General features: G+C 46.5%; 1 non-coding gene and 2 pseudogenes across 1 annotated transcript; 2 read left to right on the top strand and 1 right to left on the bottom strand.

The window, feature by feature from the left end:
• LOC119300021 overlaps nt 1-5,626 on the top strand; it is a 19,298-nt pseudogene extending 13,672 nt beyond the window's left edge.
• Nucleotides 5,627-16,423: 10,797 nt separating this feature from the next.
• LOC119300020 lies at nt 16,424-23,663 on the bottom strand (annotated as a pseudogene).
• A 972-nt stretch (nt 23,664-24,635) lies between these two features.
• LOC119304589 lies at nt 24,636-24,764 on the top strand. The gene has a single exon (XR_005148373.1). It is a non-coding gene; the product is annotated as a small nucleolar RNA Z247 (small nucleolar RNA).
• The last annotated feature ends 2,214 nt before the right edge of the window (nt 24,765-26,978 follow it).

Below are 26,978 nucleotides of genomic sequence, written 5' to 3'. Positions count from 1 at the left end.
TTTTCTCCCCCAAGCTGCCCCTCTCTCCCTCTCTCATCTCCTCCACTCCCCCCCTCGGATCTTCACCGATTCTTCACCGTTTTTGTGGATCGAGATGGCCCAAAGAGAGAAACGTAAGCTCCTCCAATCCCTCCAATTAGTTTTTGCAAACTTGCTTCCGATACGACACATTATTTGCTTGAAATCCCTCATATTTTTGAACTTAGATTGGATTTTTTTCACCTAAGATTGATTGTAGTTATAGTTCTTAGTTCTTTAGTAACTAGTGGTATTGGATATGAACTCTAATCAATATTTCATATGTTAGTGTGAAGATGAACCCTAGTTCATAATTTTTTTGTTAAAAAAATTATGATGTAATGTTGATATGAGGATGAACCCTAGTTTGATGATGCATGTTGATATGATGATATGATCTAGTGTGAAGATGAACCCTAGTTTGATGATGCCTGTTGATATGATGATATGAGGATGAACCCTAGTTTGATGATGCATGTTGATATGATGATATGATCTGGTATGAAGATGAACCCTAGTTTGATGATGCCTGTTGATATGATGATATGAAGATGTTGTTTGGAAAAATTTATTTAAAAATATGATGATATGATGTATGTTGGAGGATTTTTTTGATATGATGCATGTCGATATGATTTGATCCATCATGTGTAGTAGTTGTTGTTGGAGGAATATGCTTAAAATTTTATTTTGATATGATGCATGTTGATATGATTTGAGTTCATTTTTTGTTTATGTATGCTTTATGCTTATGGTGGTTTTGTTTATGAAATTTTATTAAGGCGGCCACGTCTTGCGGACAACATCGGCCCACGGTACTCCATGCTGAACTGGGCATTCGACAAGGGTCATCGTGCCCGGTTCATAGAGAACGGAGAGGTAAGTGATACAAATGAAATTTTGATGAAAGTTTTCGGATTGATGAAAATAATTTCATAACTTTTGGCGTTCACTTTTTGACAGATGCTCCAGCCACTGCGCATGAGGGGTCACGGGGTTCATGGGCATATGGACTACGACGAGCGCTACGCGTCGTTCTTCAAGAGAGCCCGTCTGTTGGGTTTTGTGTTGCAGTTCAAGCGTCAGCCACCGACGCTTGTCCACGCAGCTCTGACAGCGTTGATTGACCGGTGGCGACCGGAGACCCATTTTTTCCATCTGCCATGCGGGGAGATGACGGTGACCCTCGAGGATTGGATGATGATTACTGCCATGCCGATTGAGGGCCATGCACTCACCGGGCGAGTGGAGAGGACCAACTGGCAGCAGAGGGTTGCAGCCCTCATCAGCGACTGCCCCGCTGTCAAGGGTAACCGTACATCCGGTGTGCCATTGACCTGGCTCTCGGAGCACCGGCAGAAATGCCCCGAAGGCGCCGACGAGACGACCGTGGAGTGGTATGCGAGGGCCTACCTGTGGTATCTTCTCACGGAGGTCGTGTTTCCAGACAGCTCCGGGAACTCTGCCAATTGGTCGTATCTCTTCTTCCTAGCGGACTGGGAGGCAGGGTACAGTTGGGGGACCACATCTCTCGCCTACCTATACCGTTCGGTAAGAGAGGATCTAATTGCCTACCTACCTACGAAAGTGTGTCCATGACATTTTCTTATATCTGATCCTCATTTGATGTTTTGCAGCTTGACGACGCAACGCAGAGGACGGAAGACAAGTCCAATATGGATGGCTTTGTCTGGGCCTTCTCCATTTGGATGTGGGAGCGGCTACAGGTGGGGCGTCCGGAGAAGTTTCCAAGACGCCCGTGTGGTGCCTATAGCGAAGACGGCGACGAGACTCGACACCCCACCGTAGCTTACGAGTGGGACGTTGTCAAACTCTACACGGGCCTAAACAAGACTTTGTACAAGACCTACACCAACGAGTTGGACGCTTTGACGCATCGCAGGTATATGAACTCGCTCAACACATTTCTCTTTGATTCCACTTTTGACCGAGAGTGGGAACTTACCAATGTATATGTAACAGGTAAACTGGTGGCCGTATCATGACCGAGAGTGGGACTTTGATCTAAATGTGATGCGCGATGCGGGCCGTGGTCTCTGGCGGTGCATCGTGCCCATGATCTGTGTGTACGCCGTCGAGTGGCACCTGCCACACCGCGTGGCCACGCAGTTTGGGATTTATCAGCATACCCCACCGGGCCAGCCCACCGGTATCGGCAGCCACGCGCTCCACCTGTGAGCGCTTTGTTCTCCGTGCCCATGAATTCATTATGCTTATCATGTTTCTTGTTGCTTATGATGATCTCATTGCGCTTATGATGATTCTTGTTGCTTATGCCTTACAGGATGAGCCGACAGAAGAATCAGTCGATCGCAGACTGGGGAAAGGAGCATAAAACTCATGTGACGGAGTGGAACCGACGGAGGTACCGTAAAGACGTGGAGAGGAAAGTGACTGACTGTGATGCTTACCTGAGCCGACGCATGGGGTGGTACGATGATGGCCAGAAACACCGTCTTCGTCTCAGGCCTCGGTGGACGACGGAAGACATTGCGGAGCTGGAGAGGGATGACCCCAAGGAAGAGGCCTACCAGACCGGCATCAGAGACATGCACAGTGGATTTAGGGAGTTTGCACACCTCATCAACAGAGTGGTAAGTTTGAACCGACGGTTGTATTTAAATTAGTTTATCCGTCACCGTGACTGACTTATGAAGTTGCAGTCTGGTGAGCTGAATAGATGCATCTTTGAAGCCTCAGATGCACTAGGTGATCTCCCCGGGAGCATAGAATCTGAGAACAAAGTGAGGGGACGATGAAGGTACAATTTCAGCCTCCTCGGAACAGATGCATCTTGTTCACTTGCAATCAGTCGATCTGATACTTATTATGCCCTTGTTTCATTGTGAGTGCAGAAGTTCGTGAAGCGTTGTCGCAAGCTGGTAGGGCTGCTTGGGTGTGCTGGAACTGGGTCAGTTGAAGCTTATCAGCCTGTAGCCACACAGGGTCTCATCTGCTCATCGAGCCATTCTCCCTCGTCGTCTAGGTTGGTTGGGGAGGAGGAGGAGGAGGAGGAGGACGAGGACGAGGACAAGGACGAGGACGAGGAGGAGGCCACACATGAAGAAGGGGAGGAGGAGGAGAGCAACAAGGAGGAGGAGTACGATGAAGATTATGGACCTCCACCAACTCAAACATCTCAAGCATCTCAGCTGCCGAAGAGGTATCCAAAGAAGAAGGATTTGCTAAGTCCAGACCCTTTCCACAGACCGGTTCCTCACCGGCCCAAGAAGAAGACCGGAGAGACTCGTTCAAAGAGTAACGAGGATCGTACCTCCAAGAGGGGAAGGAGCAACTGATTATGCTCTTCGATACTTGACTCTTTTAGTTTGGTTGAACTTCGTTTGATTGAACTTGTCTAGTGGTTGTGAAACTACGTGGAACTATGTGTTTTCTATTTGTGGATCTATGTGTTTGCTACTATGTGGAACTCCGTTGAAGTTCGTTTGAAATGTTATATGCACAAGTTATCTAATGTGGATCTATGTGATGCCCAAGTTTAATTGTTTAAAATCTGTGATATTGCTGTCATATTTGTAAAACTTGTTGTGGTATTGCTGTCATATTGAATTCGAAAACAAGCAACCAAATGAACTAGAAACAACAAAACAGAGAACCCTACCGCCAAGGCCCCTGGCGGTAGGGTCAGACACCCTACCGCCAGCCGCCATGGCGGTAGGGCGCACCTACCGCCAGTGCCCTTGCATTTTTCGTTACAGAAGCTTTACAATGGAAAAACACAGGACCCTACCGCCAGGGGACCTGGCGGTACGGTCACACAGCCTACCACCTGCCCCCATGACGGTAGGGTGAACCTACCGCCAGGTCCATTGCACATTTCGTTACAGAAGGTTTGTGCGGCAAAACCCTGCCACACCCTACTACCAGGGGATCTGGCGGTAGGGTTAGGCTACCGCCAGGCCCCCTGGCGGTAGGTACTTATCCACGTCAGCGCAGTCAAACGACAGTCGCCCCCCTCCGTCGGCACCCTACCGCCAGGTGCTTTGGCGGTATGTTGTCTAACCCTACCGCCAGAGCCCCTGGCGGTAGCAAAAGGGTCAAATCCTGATTTTTTTTGAAATCAGGGTCAAATCCTAAAATTCTTTCTCAAAAGGGTCAAAACACGAAATTTAGCCCTTATGTGGTGACTTATGTTTTCCTATCTACTTCCAAGATACTTCCTCCTTTCACACTAAGTAGGTGGTTTGTTGGCAAGAACGTGTTCAACCCTTGCATTGCTATATCAGGGTAAGGCAAGGCCAAAGGGCCCAGCATATCTGGCTAGCGGAGCTCCTCTCGCGCTCGCGCTCGCGCTCGCACAGGCGCAGGCGCTGCCGCCACCGACTGATCTCCCCCCTCCGGCCACCTCAGGCCCAACGAAGCACAGATCCGGGACCCTCCGGCGTCCTCACTCCATCCATCCCGAAGCTCGGCGTCGTCTTTGCCGGCCCTCTCCCCGCGGAGGGGTTCGAGTCGGGCCCTCCCCCTCTTTCTGTCCCGCTCCCGTGCGGCCGTGCCGGGCCGCACCGGGGCACCCCTGCGGGCTCGAGCAGGCCCCCTGCACCTCCCTCTCCTCTCGCCGCCGCCGAAGGCGTCACCGGGCAAAGCCCTGGCAGCGCGGCGGCGGTGGGACCCCTCGGTCACCGTTCTCGAGAGCGGGGGCGGCGCTGCTCCGCTGCTCCAGGCGGTGATGCTGCGGGAGGGTGGTGGCTGGGCATGGTCGGCTCGACTAGACTTAGTGCTTAGTCGGGCGCTGCTCGACGGGCGGTGGAGGCTGGATCTCGGGGCGGCGGCCCCGGGACGGTGGCGGGTGACGATGGTTGTGGTGTTCACGTCGGCGAAGCAGTGGCCCTGGTATGCCGGCTGGTCCAGCCGGTCTTCGGTCGTGGGGTGCGGCTGCTGGTGAAAACCATGCCTGTTGAGGGTGTCATCGTTGCAGCTCGTCTCCTGACTGAGTTTTCGGCTGTTGGGACTCGTGGATGGCGCTAGTTCAAGATGGTGGCTGATGGTGTTGCCGGGGCGGCGGCCCCGGGTTCGGTGGTGGCGACTTCGGCCAGGGGGTGGTGTGTGTCTGGCCGCGGTGGATCGTGGGATCCCTTGGCCAGAGTGAGGTCGGTCTCGGCAGAGGTGGTGGTTAGTGGGCGGCGGTCGGTGGTGGCAGGTGGTAGGCACATCTCCGGGAGAAATCCTTGCTCCGGTCTTCACCGAAGCCGACAACGGCGGTGCCTGCGGGTGCCGTTATCTTTCTTGAAAGCATCGTCCTGGAGGTGCTCCTCCTTCAACCCATGGCTTTGGCTCCGGAGGGAAACCTCAGATCTGCTGGATCGGGCGATGGGGGCGTCTTAGCGTCTTTCTCCTCCTTGGGGGCATCATCTCAGAGCCGGCTACGACTGAGAGACTGGTGGATGATGGCATCTTCGCCGTCAATGGCGGCATCTTCGCCGTGTGGTTTGCTGAGGTGGGGCACTGGTTTCTGTTTGGCAACGATGGTGGCGTCGAGAGGAGCTTGGGTCGCGGCATGATCTTCGGTAGTCGGTTCTTCCCGGCGTTTCCGAGGTGCTCTTCCGTGGTTGCTTGGTTGCTTTGAAGTCGGAGCTGCGTTGGAGCGAGTCCAGGTGGTGACGCTGACAAACACTCGGCGGTCGTTTGTAGAGGGCACGGTCGGCGCAAGTCCTGCATATTTCCCTTCTGTTTCTCGTCGTCGAAGTCAGAGCTGTCGGTTGCTTGCAAGTGTGGCCATCTGTTGGCATGTGTTGTCGTGGATTCTGTTCCATGTCGGTTGCCAAGTTGGCCGGTGGTGCTCATGTCATGTGGGTTGTGTTGTATCGGTTTTAGCCCGATTTTCCATTAATTAACCGGGCAATTCTCTTCTTCTTAATCAATAAAAATGGCAAGTCTTTTGCTTCGTTTCAAAAAAAGGGCCAGCATTGTACTATAGCATCATCAGTTCGTGTATTGTACTATACCTTTTCTCATTTTTCGTCTTTTTTCCTTGTTCCACTCGTAATTCCTTTTCCCTCACGCTTCTACTGAGATGGCTACTCGTTTTGCAGGAAGCAGTTCAACATTGCAACCGTACTTCTTTTCTCTATCTATCTTCCACACTCAACGTGGACTTATAAATGGGGCAGCTTCCACACGCTGGACCGTTGGCCATGCCCTTGAAGGGTGGTTTGGTCCACAAAGTGCAACTCTTTAGTTTTCTTTATCCTCTATCCAATGCATCATCATTCATTTTACATCTCGGTCTATCAGTCGTTCAATACATCTATTTTGGTTAATATATACTCCCTTCGTTCCTAAATATTTGTCTTTCTAGACATTTCAAATAACTACTAAATACGGATGCATGTAGACATATTTTAGAGTGTAGATTCACTCATTTTGCTCCGTATGTAGTTACTTGTTAAAATGCCTAGAAAGACAAGTATTTAGGAACGGAGGGAGTACATTGTAGTTTCACGCACCCATCTATTTTGGTTAATTAGTTGTCCCTCACGTACTGGGTTCCTACATGAATAACTAGATATTTACATTTTAAATAATGGAAAGCATGAGCGCGCCATCCAACCTACATGGCAACGTTGAAGTAATTTGTGACCATTGAAGTACTTCTGCATGTTGTTAAACAGCATGGTTTTACTGTTATGCCATATGATTTAAAAAACGCCATTCCGTAACTTGCTTTTCCGTGTGCGGAGCATAATTTTTTATTTTTATAAAGACATCATGCACTTATTTAGGTATGGCCATGCATATTAAAACATGGTAATCCCCTAAAAAAGCATGTTCAAGGGCATCCTTCGGTGGTGGATTTTTCAAATGGATTTAAGTAGAATTTTTAGGAGTTTTTTGCTATAAAGCCTCTGGATCATAAGTTCCGTCTTGTAAATTTCCAGTAATTAAAATGCATTCTTATGAACTCCCGTCCATAGAAAAAATAAATACATAGACCATCTCATCTATTCTCTCTCCTTATTTCCTTTTAGAGACGGCAAAAAATCTCTTAATTATTGAGAAGATGCTCTCCCTATGTCTAGAATCAAACACTCATGTCTTCATTTCTTATGGACTATAAACGATCATCTGTTCAAAATTTCAAGTTTATTGATTTCATAAACCATGTTTTCACACCAAGATCATAAGACAGTCATCTAGAAAAAGCTATCTATCTATCTACCTTCAGGTCACCAACCTTAAGTGGCTTTGGCAAAAGCTACTAGCTAACTACTGCTCATATTATTACTTTTTGAAAAGGAGGATGACCCACGGCTGCTGCATCAGGGTGACGCATGCAGTCATTTTATTAATTATTCATCAAGACCTTACAAAATAATACATCAACATGTCTGAAGCCACCAACTTGACGACATTTGTCGCTACTTTTATCTACTTGATGAAGGGGTGTAGACTGTCGGGGCTGCATACCCAGACCTCCCACCAAATCACAACATCTAAAACCAGGGGGGCCAACAATGCATGTGAACTTTCATGAAAAGTTTCTCGCCCTTCACAAGTACAACCAGGTAGGTCGTTGTTGGTCGATGATCTCGCTCCACCCTCCCACAAGGAGCATCCACCTGTCGGCATATCGACAAGCCATACCTTCTCCACCCGGTCGGACGAGGGCCAGTGGTTGATTCCCATCGGATAGGAGTACACTAATTTGTATATAGATACAATAGGATGAAATCAATTCACAATCACAGAATCAGTTAATTGATTGGACCGGAAGAACACATTTGCACGAGTATAAAGGAGGGGGTGGATTTTTATATAGGAGAAGCTATTATTTGTTGTGGAGGTCCCCTCTTGATTTTTACGGATCTTCAACAGCTCACCTCTCATCTCGGTACTCTTCTTCACATATCCTCCCAAGAGGACATTTCTCCACACCTCCTACCAGTGTACTTATTTGTGGTAACACGGTGAGGACGATGTTTAATGAGCAGAAGCTATGAAGTGTTTTACTTATAGAATCAAAAGTTTGCATTTAAATTTTTTTCCTTCAAGATCACATTTACACTTTGTTGTTAGAATAGTTCTTCATTTGAAGGAGTATAACACAGTTGATTCAACACAAAATGGAGGCATGAGTATGAACAAATGGTAATTCGATGGGGGAATAACTGGGAAACATAAGGCTTCAAACGTTGCTCGTATGCTTTAGGTGCCACATGAAGCATCAATTTACCAAGTGAGGGCCAGCGGCAAACTAAGAATGCTACAAATTTTATGGCCATGTTAACAAAATGAGAAAGAAGTTGCACTGAACATCAAAGATAAAAGAGGAACACCATTTTTTAGCGGTTCCATCTCTCCCCTCCTCGCTAAATTCCCGATGCCTCTTAAGCCTACATGTTACCTACTGCTTCTCATGAAGCAAGTGTTGTTATGTTCTTGTGCCAACCCTATCTCAACTTTTATTGAGGAATTGGTTCAAAATATTCATTTTATAAGGACATGGTATGTGGCTAGCCCAATTATTCACCCTCTACCATGACATGGCACAATGAATGGGTAATTTGGTAGAACTAGAGGTCAATCATATTATCACAGTGTTTGTTTATTATTATCGTCCCAGAAAAGATAAGCCAAGATACTATGCTACAAAACAATGCATCAATTGTAGAAAAGATCCCTAAATGTAACAAAAATTAAAGCCATGTATATAAACCACCTAGCGACGAGTACAAGCACGGGCGGTCCACCGTCATCACCCCTCTCTGACCAGAGCTAGGCAAACCTTGTTATAGTTGACAGTTGGGAAGTCGTCATGCTAAGTCCCAAATGGCCATCACACTAGAACAAAAAACCCTCGTCAACAATTAGAAATTTTGATCATAAGGGTCATACCTCCTATAAAGTCATCAGTGACCACAAGCATCACCCAAATTAGTCAGATCCAATGAAGACCAATGTCCACCACGTCCAAGCAAATCCACCGAAAACACACCTTCACAACAGACCTTCACACACCCTCCAGTAGTGTTAGGTGCACCGTCAAAGCAGGAATAGTGCGTCAAGGAGATTATTATAACTCTGGTATGCCACTACCGCCTCCATACCCTGACTAGGACACTAAAACTGTGTAAAGGAAAGAAGTTAACCCTTCAGCTGATGAGGGGCTGAGGTCCACCGCACCTCTAAGATCCATAGGGCTACCGGAGGCAGGGAGAACCGTTTACAACACCAACAAGAGGGGTTGAAACCCTAATCGTCTCTAGATCGCCTGTAGAGGGGGGGTGAAACGGTAGATCAAGATCAATACAAAAAACATGTTATACAAGTGAGAGCGTGGCTCCTCATAATAAAAGTTGTATTTGCTATATACTATTTGACAAAAATAACATTTCAACAAACCACTTCGCCCACAGTTTGTATAGACTACACACACATGTAGATGAGCAACTTTTAAGATCAACTCGGTACAAATTACTAAGACACAAACAACTACATATGTGCAACCATTTTTTTTAAAAGGAGGTTAAACCCCCGGCCTCTACATCAATCGATGCATACATCCATCTTTATTTATTATTCCACAAAGGACTGACAAGGACATGCATCAAGCCATCCGAAACCACACTCACACCTATAAACTCGATAATATGGAGTGCTCTCACCCCCCATATCTAAAACCTGTGTCCTCGCCGATCCATCCACATAACGTATCGGAACCAACAGCCGGTGCGGTAGAACTAAAGCACACACCACATGCACACGTTTTAGAAGCCGCCATCATCATCGGACCACTGACCCATCTTCAGGAGAGAGGTTTGCATCATCCTTGCCAGTCCGGACATCCGTCGACGCCACCACGGCGCCAACGGTGCCACCGCCCTGCGCATCCATCCAGACACGAAGACTCTGAAAGATCTGTCATGCGTAGCACCTGCCGACTAGGCATGACACATCGTAGCACCTGTCGGTCAGGCATGACTTGACATCTCCACCGAAGCTCCGTGCAAGACTTAGCAGCTCCACCTCCTCCCTTTGTCTTCCAGCGCTGCTCCACAAACGATGCTCTCAAGAGAGAAACGACACAACAGTACTGCCATCGTTCGATCTGGATGACCAGATCGTAGGGTTTCCCCCGAAGCAACACGAGTGGGTCGACAGAAGTTACACGATGATGCCTGCAACAAGGTAACACTACTAGGGAAAAGCTTATACACAGGATCTTACCAGCAGCGAGTTTTAAAATAAGGCGATGCTGCAATGTAGCAATAGCGCGCTCCGTCAATACGCGCTGCTGAAATAGACATATCAGCAGCGCGCCTCTTCTAAGCCGCGCTACTGCTATAATTCCCACGATCCCGCCGCGAAGCTAGTTCTAGCAGCAGCGCGTTTACTGGGACCGCGCTACTGATAGGTAGTTCAGCAGTAGCGCCTTTGCCTTTAGAGTGCTACTGCTAAAACTAGCTATCTCCACCCCCACGTACGCTCCTCTCCGCGATCCACACTCACACACTCAGACTCACTCCCCCTCAACCCCCCCGCGCGTCGGTCCTCCCCCGCCAGCCGTCGTCGCCCCAGCCAGCCGTCGTCACCTACCCCTCTTCCCTCTATGCCGCCGTCAACTACTCCTCCTCGCTGGACTCGGTACCGCCCTCCTCCTCCGTCCTCCCTTGACTCGCCGTCGGCCGGCCCCTCCTCGCTCCGCCTTCCTCCTCCGTCCTACTCTCTTCTCCCTCCTCGAGTCGCCCCTCCTTCTCCCTCCTCCCTGCTACATTTTGATTTAGTAGGCTAGTTCATATGCAACATTTTGATTTAGTAGGCTAGTTGATTTAGAACATTTTGATTTAGTAGATTTAGTAGGCTAGTTGATTTAGTTGATTTAGTAGGCTAGTTGATTTAGTATGCACCATTTTATTGTTATTTTTTCTGTACATGGATATGTAGATGTTTTTGTTTTTTTTGTAATAAGTTATTTTTTGGCAAAATGTAGGTGCCAATTTAGTTAAAATCACATGCTACTGTTTTTCTTTCATGTGAAGTGGATCGTTAATCCTTTGCTCATATTGCTTTAGAAAAATGGCGCCGCCACCACCACCACTATGTCGACTGTGCAAGTCAAGATGCACCAGCAGCCTTGCAACTGGCAAGCTGTTCGACATCTACTTCCAGCCGAGTTTTCGTCATGTGGAGGTAAGAAATTAGATGAAATGTAACAACTATTTTATTTTTAGTGTTGACATTACTGCATTGTGTCATTTTGCTTTTTTTACACAGATCATCCCATGCAATGTGAGGTTGAAATTCAACAAGCTGACAGGAGACACTGTGACATTTGAGGCTCCTGGGGGCCGTGCACTATGGAGGTCGAGAAAGGAAGCAATATGTCGCAGATTGGAGGAGATGGATGGGCCCGTTTCATCGCCCACATGCGTCTTACTGGTGGTGAGTTGATCAGGTTCTCCTTAGAGCAGAAAGACCCAAGCTGGCTGTCATTTATCTCAACCTGGTGGAAGATGATGAAGATGACGAAGATGATGAAGATGACGAAGATGATGAAGATGATGAGAACCCACTTCATGAAGCCATCATAGCTCAAAGAATGAGGCTGAGCGAGGAGGAGGTGCGCAACCTATGGGACATAATTCCGCCACGTGATGACTTTGTTGGGGTGCCATTCATGACCCGCCTGACAAGTACCATGGTCGATCGGCATGAAATGGTATGTTATACTGACTGTAGTAAGTTGATGAGATATATATATATATATATATATATATATATATATATATATATATATATATATATATATATATATATATATATATATATATATGCTTTATTGTTATACTTACAAATGCAAATCCGATGATATGCTTAGTGTAGAGTCCAATGATATGCTATGTGGAATCTAGTCGATAATATGCTATGTGGAATCTAGTAGATAATCCATATATACTTATTAGTAGAATTCATGATTAAATAGTACAAATGTGTAGTACTGTGTCTTTTGATAGTGTAGAAATATAGACTTAATAGAAATATATTTGTAAGAGTATGTGCGAAGCTATTTATTAATTGATATGTTTTTCTTATTCAGAAATTGTCAAAGAACCTATCTACGAGTTGTGGTATCGAGTCTGATGAAGAATGCTTAGCTGGACTACGCCTTACCGCAAGGGGCTCCGTCACCACCTATACTTACCACATGTACACAGACGACAATCGCACACACTTAAACTCGGTTGGGTGGAAGAGATTCCTTGTTGGCAAGAATCTTCGTGTTGGACAGGCCATCCTAATTACTATCAGGAACACCCGCCGCCCAGGCTTGAGGATGATGATCGTCGTTGATATCATCTAGAACTACATATATGTGTGTGTGGCTATATCATCTAGAACTACATATGATGATTGTTGTCGATATCATGTAGAACTACATATGATGATCGTCGTCGATATCATCTAAAACTACATATGATGATCGTCGTCGATATCACCTAGTACTGCTTGAGGATGCATGTTGAGTATATATGAAATTGTTATCTAGTACTCCCTCCATTTCAAATTACTCATCGTGGTTTTAGTTCAAATTTGAACTAAAACCATGAAGAGTAATTTGGAACCGAGGGAATACTACCTAGTACCTATAATGTTTTATGGCTTTATGAAATCGATATCTAGTAGTACCTAGTGTCTCGAAATTGTAGTTTATTGAAGCTGAAACGGGGTTGAAATGATGAAAGATATAGCAGTATCGCGGGGCTAGGAAATCGCTACAGCTAACTAATAGTAGCGCGTTCTGTAAAAGCGTTGCTGCTATAGTCAATAGTAGTAGCGCGGTACATATAACGCTACTACTAAGAGTTAGCTGTAGCGCCTTATTGGTAGCGCGGCCACCCGCGCTGCTGATAGCCTAAAAACCCGCGCTACTACTAGGGTTTTCCCTAGTAGTGTAACGGCGCAAAACGCCACCATTACCCGCCATCGGCTCGGTTTTCATCGGCAACTCTATCTCCCCAACTCGCAGCCGGGACTAGATGACGGATATGAAGATCTGACCACCCAGCCTCAGGCTGACCATCTCTGGCGAAGTAGGTGGCCACCACCGCCATGCCCAGGGCAGGAGCCCCCGACGTCCTCGTGTTGTGGGTCGATCCAGGAGCACCATGCCGTTGAAGGAACAGTACATGACGTGTGCAGCCCGTCGAAGCCCAACCGGGCTAGATCAGGTGCCCAAGCCATCGTCGTCCCGCTGCCTTACGCCGCCTGCCTGCCTGGTCGCCGCCGCCCTGCATCACTGCCTTAGATGGAGCAGAGGATCCGCCCAGACCGAGCAGGGCAACACACCCAGGCCACACCGTTAGGGGATTGCGCTGCCCAGCACCACCGCGTCGCCCCGCCGTCCCCCGGTCGCAGGCACAGGACCGCCGGCCGAGGTAGCCGCCACCTCCAGGGAGCCAGATCGGCACAGGAGCCCTCATGGACAGCATCGGCTGATTCCCCGGACGAGCAGCCATCCGCACCTCTCACGCCGCTACAGTGTGCCACCATAGGTCACGCGCGAGTCCCCGCCGCCAGGTCGCGCCCCGCGCCGCCACGCCCAGACGAGAGGAGGAAGAAGCTGGCGCCGGGGCCGCACGTGCTTTGCCCGGCGACGCCCTCAGGCGGCGACGGGAGGAGGAGGGTGGGCAGTGGAGTTGTCGGCGGCGGCGGCTAGGGTTTCTCCTAGGCCGCCCGTGCGGGAGCAGCACGGGAGGAGCGGGGGGAGGGGGGCCTCAGTTCATTTGGAGGAGGTCCACCGCTAAGAGGCTCAAGCTCACAAATTTCTTCGGCCGTTCACAAAAATCCAAAAATTTCGTGTCAAAAAGCTAATGTTTCTTCTCTCTCTGAATTTCTCTTACTCGAACATGAAGAAGTACAGCCGGATTAAACCAATGTCCTCCACTACAACCTATGCCGAACTATGTGATTTCTTTGACAGTTAGGACGTGATGAAATAAATTCACAGCTAAGGGATATCTCACACAATTGATTGGGGAAAACAAATTCGAACACATGAGCACGCACAAAAAGAAGGGTGGAGATTTGATTTTTGTTTTATAAGGGTCATTCTGTGGAGGTTAATAAGAAGAGTAACTAACATCAGAGGAAAGCCCTTCTAGATTTGGACGTAATTAAGAAAACATTTTTCCCCATCTCCTCATAGGCTTCTTGTTGGAAACAAAGCGATGAAAACAATGTTACTTTCTTTTTTTGTTTTCACGGTGAGTAAGGGCCAGTTCTTTTGGTGGCTTTCAGAATAAGCTGCAATAAGCTGCCCCCTACCTAGCTTATTCTAGAAGCTGAACCAAACTTATTTTTTTAAAAGCCTAGTAGTTAAGACTTGACTAGTAGGCTTCTAAAAAAAATTGGTTGGGCTTTTAGAATAAGCTGGGTAAGGGGCAGCTTATTCTGAAAGCCCAAAAAAGCTAGCAAAAGAACTGGCCCTAAGCATGTTCCATTCCAACACTCTGAGTAGAGCTTGGGGCCTACATGTGATGCGATGAAAACAAGGTTACCTTCTTCTTTGTCTCGATGGTTTCTTTCACTTCTCACCGTCAGAGCATCTCCAATAGATGACATAAATTTGGAGATGTAAACATAGAAGATGTATAATTTACATCTTTAAAAAGTGCTTGTACATCTTTAAAGAAAAAAGGCAACTTCAATAAATGACGTATATTGGTCATGTAAAAGTGCAACTTCAATAAATAATGCAAAATGGAGATGCAAAACGTATGTATGTAAATTATAGATGTACAGCCGTTGTACATATGTATAGCGGTGGGTTGGGCAGCCGTTCCGCGGCTTGTGCCAGAGGTGGCTGCATATAGGGCTGCAAACGAGTCTGAGCTCGAGCGAGTTGAAGTTGGCTCAGCTCAATTCATATGAAAATTTGAGCGAGCTCAAACTAAGTGAACCTCATGATCGAGCTATAGAATATGACTCGTGCTCAGTTTGTATCGATCTCGAGTCGATCTTAAGCTAGTTTCGAGCTAAATGAGATGGTAAAAATTATAAATCTATGGATGAAAAACAAAAAAATTAAGATGAATATGCCAAAAATATAGAATATTTAACACATAGTCAACCACGTGCCATAATTAGGCCTAAATCTTCTCTGCACTTAATTAAGTTTTCATGTTCGTTGTTAAATAAAATGGAGAAAAATTATGAATAACATATATGGTAATAAATTATCTTATTTTCATTTAATATATGGCATGATCATTTAACATAATAATATTCTGTCGAGCTATCGAGCTAAGATCGAGCGAACCAGCAATGGCTCAAGATCGGCTCGTTTCTCGGTCGAGTTAGATAAAGTGTTCAAACTCAGGTTGTTTCTTTTCGAGTCGATCTCGACTTGAGCCAAAAAACGAATCGATCTCGAGCGGCTCACGAGTCTCGAGCTTTTCTTGCAGCCCTAGCTGCATACCACCTAAGGACGGGCGTGACCCTGCAGAGAACACGGCGGTAGCTCCATGCACGGGCAGGTGGCGTCACACGACCGGAAGAATGATGTCGGCGGGCAGCCGTTGGGCGGGCGGCGTGGCGTGCTTCCCCTAGCTCCGACGGTGGGTCGAGACTAGCAAAAAAGCCCAACCTGTTCACAACCAAGCCGTCTACGGCATTACGCTGGTCGTACCTCCGCAAATCTTCGATTAGAATCGGCGGCCGAAATCGAATCGGCGGCTACGATTGTCGCTACTCCGGCGAGGCAGACATCGAGGGACAGGTGGGCGGGCGGGCGGCGATTTTGGGCAGCCGCCGAGCAGGCAGGTCGGGTGGGCAGAAGCAAAGTGGAGGTAGTTGGGCGGTTGATGTGCGGCCACATGTTTTACATCTTTCTGTAGGTGAAGATGCAAATTTGCATTTTCATGTGTTATATTTTACATTTTCTGAAGGTGAATATGTAAAAATATATGCATCTACATCATCCGTTGGAGGTAGGTTTTTTGTCCTCGAAGATGTGTAAGTTAATTATTTTTGCATCTACATCATCTATTGAAGATGCTCTCGGTGAGTAAGCATTCCGACACTTTGAGTGGAGCTTGAGGCCTACATGTGGTACTCGACGTAGGATCGAGCCTCACCCAGTGTACATCTGTTTTTCCAACTCAAGCTCTAACCTCATTTTTTTTATACCTTTGAGAAGTTCTATAAATACACCTTCTCTCCATTCTCCCGCGTTCCTCTCTCGAGACAGAGAGACAACAAAACTCCTAATTCCTTAGCTAGAAAACAATCTAACATTCGTGTGTTAATTTCTTATGGACCGTCGAAAATCATCGGCTCAAAAATGCATGTCTTTTGAGATCATGCATGATTTTTCACTCCATGATTCATCAGGTGACCAATCTGCAGCGCCTCTTTACTGAAGCTAGTGGTACTGCTCGCTGCGTATGATGTGGACCGCCATGGCAAGCCTCTTATCCTTCACCGGTTCCAGCAGGCAGAGATCACCGACCTGCAGACGGTTGTCGGCAGTGAACTTACGCCACCCTCCCGAGGGGACTATCCGCCTGTGGCGCCCCTCGACGCACCATGCCTTGCTCCAATGCTCCACCCGACCTGACGGAGCATCAGTGCTTGCTTCCCGTCGGGAAGATGATGGATGGATGAAGTGTGAACTTTTAGAGAACAGAGATTCATGGGATGTGATATCTACACCCTTTTGTGACTCAAGAAAATGTACACAAACAAAGAGCTACATGATCCTAGTGCAATAACTAAGAAGTGATCCGAGATCAAGGTTTTATAACTTACTAGGGCAGAGCTCAAATTTCTCTTTCCAATGGCTGAAACATAGGTGGGCGCTTGATATCGGATGGCCTTCACCTTCTCTGCAACCACCTTCTCCTGCGCCTGGGTTAAACGGGCGCTGCTGCCTAGCACAACATATCCTGATCTTTCAGAACCATCTGATGTTCCTGCAGATAAGATATTTCACATCATTTAACGTGGCTTGCACGGTGTACCGTTACATGTTGTTCTTAACAGTGATAAGCCAAACATATATACCATCGACTCTCTCGTTAGTCCTTGACAGATGACGTCAAGGCAGCTTTCGTGCTAGTTCTACCACTGTTTGAGCCAAGAACAACATCACCACCCTTGGATCTGCTGCCGCGTCTTGGTTTGGGAAGCAGATGAACCATCACCGTGAACCTTCTCTCCTCGCCCCTGTTAATTGGTTGGAGGAGGCAGATGTCCTCCTCGATGGCTGTCGCGACGAACTCTAGTCACCGCCCGTTGAGGACGTACCCGATGTTGCCTCGTCTGACATGCAAATGGGGATGCCACTTCTTCCCTCCTGGAGTGTAAGTGTGATGTTTTAGCTTTCACTGGGAAAATGCGCAGCTGCATAATGCTTCGCGATGACCTGGTTGTGCAGAGGAGATAAAAGAAAAAAATCACAAGGATTTAATACAATGTCGACGAACTGAGCTAACTGTTTGTTCCTAGTTTCAGATAAAAAGCAGGGAAACGTGTATTGATAATCTTATGGTCATGTATACTCCAGGTTTTTGTGATAACTATGCATATATTCATCTATTTTTTTCGATAAAGGACTTTTCATTGAATAGATATACCGAGGTGATACAATCGTATTGAAAGAAAGTCCGGCCTCTGCATAGCTAGATGCGCACAGCCAAAAAGTCCAGAGCACCCTAAAAATAAAATAATTCGATACAATGCCAAGCAACAAAACGTGTCCATCCTAAGAAACGGTAGATCCTATCCGTAAATCACACCGCCATCCATGTGAGTAGAAAACCTACCTGGCCGTACGCTCCAGCCGTGTAGACGTCATCATAAAAAGGCCCCTGTCCTCCAGCTTCTGCAGGATAGACCACGTACGAAGCCATTGTGAACAAACATGGATAACCTGCATAGGAGATGAGACACATTTATTATTAAAAACCACATCATTCCTGGTAAGCCACATTGCCCAGCATAAGGCCGCCGCTCCCACAAGAATATGTGCAGAAAATTGTTTATCAATACCCCGCAACCAGTTGCCGAACATATTCTGTGCACTACGTGGTGGGTATAAATTCGAAGCTACTTGGACCATGGCCCAAACTGCCCGAGCGAACTTGGACTCAAAAAATAAGTGTTTGGTAGTCTCGTCATGTTGGCAAAAGACACATGTCTTGGACCCGTGCCAGTTTCGTCGTGTGAGGTTATCTCTAGTTAGGATGACTCCTTTGTTTAGAAACCAAAGGAATATTTTCACTCTTAAAGGGATTTTTAGCTTCCACAATTTTCTATTATCAACTGGAACATCACAATGGACCATTGCATCAAACATGGATTTGACCGAAAATCTGTCATTCTGATGCAAATTCCATTGAAAAGTGTCCGGCTCATCTGACAGTTGAATGTCCTCTAGGCGAGTGAGTAATTCATCCCATACTGTCAGGCGAGTGCCCAAAAGATCCCTACGAAAAGAAATATCAGGATTTTCTTGTCCTAAGACATGTTTGATCGTGACGAATTTATGTCTAACAATCCGATACAAGCTTGGATATTGCACCATTAGTGAGCTGTTCCCTAGCCAGGGTATCTTCCCAGAAATGAATCTGAGAACCGTCCCTAACCGAGAAGGTCCCAAATTGAAAGAAGAATTCCTTGGCCTTCATGACACCACTCCAAAAATGTGAATTCGCAGGTTTCCAATGTAGTTGAGAAATGGCATTGGATCCCACATACCTGTTGCGAATGATTTCCTGCCATACTCCATTCTCAGTGAGTAGTTTATAAACCCACTTGCTGAGAAGAGCGATATCTTTAATCTCAAGGTCTTGGATTCCCAGGCCCCCCTGACTTTTAGGTCTGCATAATACGCTTCACCCAGCAAGTCGATATTTCTTGGTTTCGTTATCACACTGCCAAAAAAAATCTAGATCTAAAGTAATCTAGCCGTTGTAGAACCCCTTTTGGCAGGTGGAAGAATGACAACATATATAAAATCATGTTGCTTAGGACGGAATTGATCAAGATTAGTCGGCCCCCATAAGACAAGAGTTTGACCTCCCAACTGGCTAATCGTTTCTCAAGTCTCTCTTCCACATGCCTCCACTCAGCGATAGTTAACCGCCGATAGTGTATGGGAATACCCAGATACCGAATCGGAAACTGCCCAAGCTGGCATCCAAAAATCTTGACATATACGGGTGCTGATTCTGCAGCATTGCCAAAGCAAAAAAGTTCGCTTTTATGAAAATTAATTTTAAGGCCTGAAAGTTCCTCAAAAACACATAAGAGCAGCTTGAGATTTCGTGCCTTATCTAAATCATGATCCAAGAATAGTATCATGTCATCCGGTGCATATATTCATCTATTGTGTACGTGCTACACAAAAACCACATCCACATTTGCGCCACAATGCAGGCCGCTAATGATTTTCTGGAGAACTGCAATAAACAATTACAGCAAGGCTTTCATTGAGTAACAAGCTTTTTCTATTGGCTGGTCACAATCAGTTTGAATCATCCTTTTCTTAATATGAAGCTTGTAAACTCATCCTTTTCAACGTGCTCTGTACATGGAACAAAGTATAGAATTGGTGGGAAAAATTAAGTGTACAGAGCAAATAGAAATGCTCTTGGAGCAAACCAATGAATGTTCATGGGTAGTGGCGGGGCTAAGCACAAGCAAAACTCAATGGCCAGCCCAACCTACAGCTAAAACAGTAGGTGTCGGGGCAAAGTTAGCTCAAAACGTAAAATTTTCGGACTTCCCTTCAGCTTAACCAATTCTGGCCCACCCAACAAACTGTGCGTAGCTCCGCCACTACATGGGACAACTGACGGTTTATTAGTTCACAAAATTAAAATCATTGAGAACGAATGAAAACTATTAGTTGGACAAATCAAAAGAACAAAAAGGAAATGATTGGCTCCATTTACATATCACGAATAAACAAACAGTAAAATCACCCAGCGCAGAATAGGAATCACCAGAGAGGCTTGTGGCCCATGGACATTGCTCTTCATCATTTGAACAACTAGCAGAGGAATTTCAGGCTGAATTTCAGCAATAAGAGCATCAATTCCTACTTCATCTTCTTCATCAAGTCGGCACCTACTTGACAATATATAGCAAACTTCAGAGGGAGTTTCCTCGTGATCAGACTGGATAGATCCATATTCAGATGGACTGTCTTGTGTCTTCTCCTATCAATAATTTCAACAGTAAAATAGTATTGCGAAAAAGTAATTGCAGTATGGCATTTATACTAGCAAAATTCAGCAGCTGAGGGTTAATTGTGTACTATCAACCTTGTTGACTCAACCTCTATCATTCGTTCAAAGAGGCAGAGATCGCCCTTCTTAACACGATTGCCACAGACAAACTGACACAAAGAAAGGTTGCGTCCCCTTCCATCAGGTCTGATGCAGAATTTGCATGGCCAAGCCTTGCTCTTCCCAGGCAGTTTGAGTGTGACAAATTGAGTTTTGTGTGGAAAGTATGGACGTGTGTAATCCTTAGGTATTACCTGATTAAAAGAGGGATGATTCATATGATGCTCTGTGTAATCCTTGGACTATCAGCGACACTATTTTCATAATATACACATGATCACAGTTGTAAACCGAGACGTGAATATAATGTCATTCAATTGCTTCATAAATATCCTTCAGAGGTTTGTTACAATTAACAGTGTTGAAAATAAAGATATTTAGAGAGGTGTATGTAGCTACAAGCATTTAGCAATACATACAGAATTCAAACCAAACGTGCCACTTTAGGATAGTGGTTCACATTGGTCTTCTTCTTCATCACCACAAGCACAGGGATTTTAGGTCAAATATTTGCGATAAACGCGTTGATTCCATCCTCCTGTTCTTTTGTAAGATGGCATCGCCCTGCTAAGACATAATCCTTTGAGAGCACCTGAAGATCATCCAACTCAATAGACTCGCCTTCGGACAGACTATCTTCTGCTGTAAGAAGATTCAAGAGAGATCAACATGTAGTAATTAAACGCTAGTCACCAAATAATACGAGTACACAACTAAACCTGATGATTCATCTTATAAAGAAGAATTTACTCTTTTTTTGCGGGAGATAAAGAAGAATTTACTGCAGGCGTCTTTCCTGATTTTCTACCATCTGAATCTAAAGCGCCATCAAAGGAACTGCTCGAATATCAGCACAATATGTGCTCCCTTTTTCGACATGAGTAGGATTTTTCATCCCGGCAGCCAGATCCTCTCCTCGCCATCAGAATCGAAGATGGTAACCTTGAAGCAAGAGATTCCAAGGTTTTGGAACATCAAATAACAGTTTTCTTGTATCTGATTGGCACGAACAACCGCTTCCCAGTCAGAATGCAGGACTGATCTGTTCATCTTCTTGGCAACTCCAACAACATACATCTGACCATTAGGGGCTTCTAGTTGGATCGTCCCAGAGATCTTTCCCCCGAAATGGTCAACAAGACGCTCCGGTATGACCTGCAGCAAGCAGCAGTGGTGGAACCAAGGCCCAAAACAAATCATGCAAACTCCAGAAGATTGAGAGGCAGCACAATACTGTACTAGGAATGAAAAGATATTGAGTCAAAACACCATGCTTTCTTTAAAGTTACCACGCATCTGCATGATGAACTTGACTCTATTCCAGCTGCACTCGACTCACAAGGATTGCTCATCTCAACTGGGGCCTTCCTGCAAGATGGACCGTAGACATAGATCATGCCAGATGGAAGTATATATTCAGACTTTTGCTTGCATACAAAATTCACGTTGATCCCGACATAACGGAAGGTTACTGATGCTGCTCTAAAAACTTTCTGGTTGTTTAGGAACAAAAAGAAAACATCAACACTACAAAGAAAGTAACCGCTAAGATCCCTACCACATAAACAGAGATAAAATCCCTACCATGTGAATCCCAAAGAAACTTTCTGGGCTCGCATGCACACATGATCCCTGTTTCAGACCACACACAAAGCCAAGAAGGGAAACGAAGAAGAAGACCAAGCTTACAGCATCATTTTTTTTGAATCAGAGGCAAAAGATTTGCCTCATATATTAAATAAGGAGGAGAAAGAGTTTGTTACAATACACACCCATGTTACAGCATGACAATTATTATCGTGATAAAAAAGACCCTAGTTTCTTTGCCCCAGCTTTGATCCAAAGGTTTGCCTCGTCGACAATGATGTTGAGCAAGATTTGCGGAGGTGCGCTCTTTTGCCTGAACATCCATGCGTTGCGCTCATTCCAGATGACCCATGACACTAGCATGGTAATCGAGGCCTTTACTTTTCCGTCGGTGGTGCCCGTGGTGCATGTGCTCGTCCACCAGGCCTGAACGGAGTCGAACAAGTGCCATGCGGACATGTCCATGTCGTGGATGCGAAATTCGTGAATAGCCATGTTCCAAAGCCTGATAGTGAAGCGGCATCTGAAGAAAAGATGAGGGCCACATTCCTGCACCCGTTGGCATAAGGGGCAAGGGCCACAGTTAGGCCATCCTCGCTTCTCCAATCTGCCAGCAGTCCAGATCCTATCCTGAAGTGCGAGCCAAGCAAAGAACTTGACTTTCGGTGGGGCCCAAGCCTTCCAAACCATTTGGTCCATGGGGGAGAGGACCAAGCCCAAAAACTGTGCCCTGTAAGCGGAGGTCGCGGAGTAGTGCCCAAATTCCATGTGCTTCCATAGGATGTCATCCTCAGTGAGCTCATCCAGGTGCACCTCGTGCGGTAGCATCCAAAGGGTGAAGAATTGTGCAACATGCTCGATGGAAACCGATGTGGGCGGTCTGATTTTGAGGATCCACGCGTTATCCTTGAGGGCCTCCCGTACCTTCCAGTGCTTCCGGGAGGAAGTCTCATAAATGAGCGGAGCAATGTCCTTGGGCTTGCGGCCAAGGAGCCAAGGGGAGTCCCAAAATGGAGTCTTCGCATCGTTCCCGGCCGTGATGGTGGTACAGGCGTAGAAAAAGTTGAGGTCTTCCTCATCGCACAAGTTCCCATTCCCGGCCCACAACTTTGTGGGATCCTTCCACTCGTACCAAGGCCACCGCAAATGCAACGCCCGCGCGAACTTGTTGTTGTTGAGGACCCCAAGTCCACCATAGGCGAGCGGCCGGCTGACAACATCCCAATTGACCTTGCACTTTGCCCCGGATGTCGTATCCAACCCCGACCATAGGAAGGCCCGCTCAAGCTTGTCAATGTTTTGCAGAATGGTGGGTTGTATGACAAGTGGCATGATGAAGTAGATCACTTGGGAAGCGAGGACTGACTTAACGAGGGCCGCGCGGGCAATGGTGGTGATGTTTTGGCCGTCATATCTAGTCAGTCTGCTTGCCACTTTATCGACAAAAAATTGTAGATCGGCGAGCTTCAGCTTCCACATAGATAGCAGGAGTCCCAAGTAGCGGAGCGGAAAGGAAGCCTTGATAGCCGGTAGCCCTTGTGTGATATGGCCCAAGTCAAGGTTGCCGCACCGAACGGGGACCATCGAGCTTTTACGGAAGTTGGTGCATAGGCCGGTGACTTCACCAAAACCTCGCAGAATGGCCGCGAGGTTGTTCACATCTCTTTGGATCAGCGCTACAAACACAGCCGCATCATCCGCATATCGAGAGGTTCGCACCATGACCCCTCTCCCTCGAACCTTGTGGAGAAGGCCCTTCCTTGTCGCCACATCAAGGATTTGTTATTTATGAAGGGAACTGCAGCCCAGAGATTGTCCACTTGAGCGTGCACTTCATGCAAGCTTAATGGCTACTCCCTCCGTCCGAAAAAGCTTGTCCCTCAAATAGATATATCTAGCATCAAGTTATTGCTAGATACATCCATTTGAAGAACAAGCTTGGATAAGTTTTGTTAGAATAGTATGTGTACAGGACGAAGAGTCCATGTTGTATACGGGCCTTGAGCCGTTTCCTAGTCTGTATATGATCTCTGTCGTGTCCTATCATATAACCGATCTCTGGTCGATTCATGCAATATAAATATACGGCAAGGTGATCCCAAGGGACATTAAGCCTGAATCAATCGATCTCTTGTTCGTTACATGGTATCAGAGCCTTCTCTTCTTCATCGCATCTAAATGTCTCTTGTTCCCTTCAGCGTATCCTCAGGAGCTTCTTCCTCAACTGCCCAGCCCATGACGACCCTCGGCGACAACTCCCGCGAGAAGCTTGGGCACGATAACTTCCTTCTTTGGAAGGCGACGGTCCTGCCCCCGATCCGTGGCGCACAGCTAGACGGATATATCGACAGAACGCTTGAAGCTCCGGCCAAGACTCTTGAAGTCCAGAAGGCCGACAAATCTGGCACCGAGACGGTGCCCAACCCCGAGTACGCTCGCTGGATAGCCCAAGATCAGCAGGTTCTTGGCTCGCTACTGACCTCTCTGTCGCGTGAAGTTCTGACTCAAGTCATCTCCATGAAGACATCCGCACAGGTCTGGTCAGCCCTTGAGGAGATGTACTCCTCTGTCTCTCGGTCACGAATTATCCAACTTCGGACCCTGTTCGCTGGCACTCGGAAGAACGAGATGACCGCCACCGCGTACTTCACGAAGATGCGGGGCATTGCGGACGAACTTACAACAGCAGGAAAGAAGATGGAATACGATGATCTCATCTCTCAAATCCTTGCTGGATTGGATGCAGAATATAATCGTTTTGTCTCATCCATTGCCGCTAGAACCGATGCCTATTCCTTGAGTGAAATTTATGCTTAGTTCATTGTCTTTGAAGCGCGCCTGGAGTCACAAAATTCTGGGTCACAGCAGTATAATTCGTCGGCAAATCTTGCTGCACGAGGAGGACATGGCAAAGGAAATCGTGGAGGCAAAAACAATGGTGGCGGGCACCGCGGTGGCTACGGCAACAACAACCGCGGAGGCTACAACAACAACTACGGCAACAACTACAACCACGGGAACAACAGCTACCCCCACAATAATCGCGGTGGAGGACGACCAGGACCAGCAGGAGGAGCGAACCTTCCCCGAGGTGAAAGGCCTACTTGCCAGATTTGTGGTAAGGTTGGCCATCCAGCTCATAAGTGCTGGTATCGTTTTGACCCAAATTATATGTCACTGAAGAGAGATGTGGTGGAGCAGCCACTACTTCATATGGAGTTGACTCAAATTGGTACTTTGATACCGGAGCAACTGATCATATTACAGGGGAGCTCGACAAGCTGACAACACGTACTCGCTACAACGGTCCTGAACAAGTTCATACAGCTAATGGTGCAGGTATGCCTATTAGTCACATCGGTCATGCAGTCGTTAATTCTTTTGATCAAACTCGAAATTTTCATCTTAACGACATACTTCATGTTCCCCAAGCCACCAAAAGCCTAGTTTCTGCTAGTCATTTTGCTTCTGATAACAATACTATTGTGGAAACTCACCCTCGTTCTTTTTTCGTTGAGGACCCAACAACGAAGGAAATTCTTCTGCACGGCCCATGTGAGCGTGGTCTTTATCCATTGAAATCGCCTCGCTCACCTCCTTCCTCCAGTATTCAAGTTTTTACTGCTTCAAGGACGTCTCTAACAAGATGGCATGATCGACTTGGTCATCCAGCCTCTCCAATAGTCCAATAAGTCCTTAAGAAGTATAATTTACCATGTTCCGTTGAGTCTACTAGTGAGTCCATGTGTGATTCTTGTCAAAAGGCTAAAAGTCATCAACTTCCGTATCCTAGGTCTTCAAGTATATCTAGTGCTCCTTTAGAGCTAGTATTTTCTGATGTTTGGGGTCAAGCACCCGAGTCTGTTAGTAGTATTATGTAAGCTTCATCGATGATTATAGTAAATTTACCTGGATATATCTCTTACGGAACAAGTCCGATGTGTTTCAATGCTTTCATGATTTTCAACATTTAGTTGAGCAACTTTTTAACACCAAAATCATAGCTATGCAAACTGACTGGGGTGGTGAGTATCACAAACTCAACTCCTTTTTTCAACGTATCGGCATTACTCATCATGTTTCATGTCCACATGCACATCAACAAAACGGTTCCGCCGAGAGAAAGCATCGTCATATTGTTGAGGTTGGACTTGCATTGCTTGCTCATGCCTCTATGCCTCTTAAGTTCTGGGATGAAGCATTTCTTTCCGTTGTCTATCTTATTAATCATGTTCCTAGTCGGGTCATCAATATGCTTTCTCCCCTTGAACGACTCTTTGATGAAAAACCTGATTATTCTTCTCTTCGCGTTTTTGGTTGTGCATGTTGGCCCAATCTTCGACCATATAACACTCGAAAATTAGCTTTCCGCTCTATTCGGTGTGCTTTCCTAGGCTATAGTAACAAACACAAAGGATACAAGTGTCTTGATATTTCCTCTGGACGTATATATATCTCCCGTGATGTCGTTTTTGATGAATCTGTTTTCCCTTTTGCCCAACTTCATCCCAATGCCGGAGCCCGTCTTAGAGCCGAGATTCTTCTTTTACCTTCTAACCTTCAAAATCCTACGAGTGCTGATCAAGGGGGTGATGATTTGCATGCTCATGTGACTAATCCTACTAATGAACCTAATGGTTGTGTTGACAGTACTAATGAACAGGAAAAAGGTCAGCAAAATTTGATGCAAAGTGTCTCCAGTGGCAATGATTTTATGTGTAGAGCACATGGCACGGAGAGCGAGGTAGACTGCAGGGGATCACTGGCGAGATCGCGTGCGTCTGAACCTACAGCGTCGGGATTGTGCGCGCCTGCAGAACCTGCAGCTGCGGGATCCTATCTCTCTGCAGGTAGGCTGGAAAACCAGGCGCCCATGCCCAGTCACCAGCAGCCGCGTATTGTGCATGGGGCCAGCCCATCCCATGCCCAACCGAGCATGCCCATGCATGAGAATCGTGGGGCAGGTGCATCTCCTGCACGTATGCCCTCAGAATCATGCGCTGATCAGTCCTCCTCGGATGAAGAGGTTGGATCTTC

Source organism: Triticum dicoccoides, chromosome 5A (assembly GCF_002162155.2).
Source record: "Triticum dicoccoides isolate Atlit2015 ecotype Zavitan chromosome 5A, WEW_v2.0, whole genome shotgun sequence".
NCBI lineage: Eukaryota > Viridiplantae > Streptophyta > Magnoliopsida > Poales > Poaceae > Triticum > Triticum dicoccoides.
The sequence above is the reverse complement of the archived record's forward strand: the minus strand, read 5'-3'. Positions and strand labels throughout refer to the sequence as shown.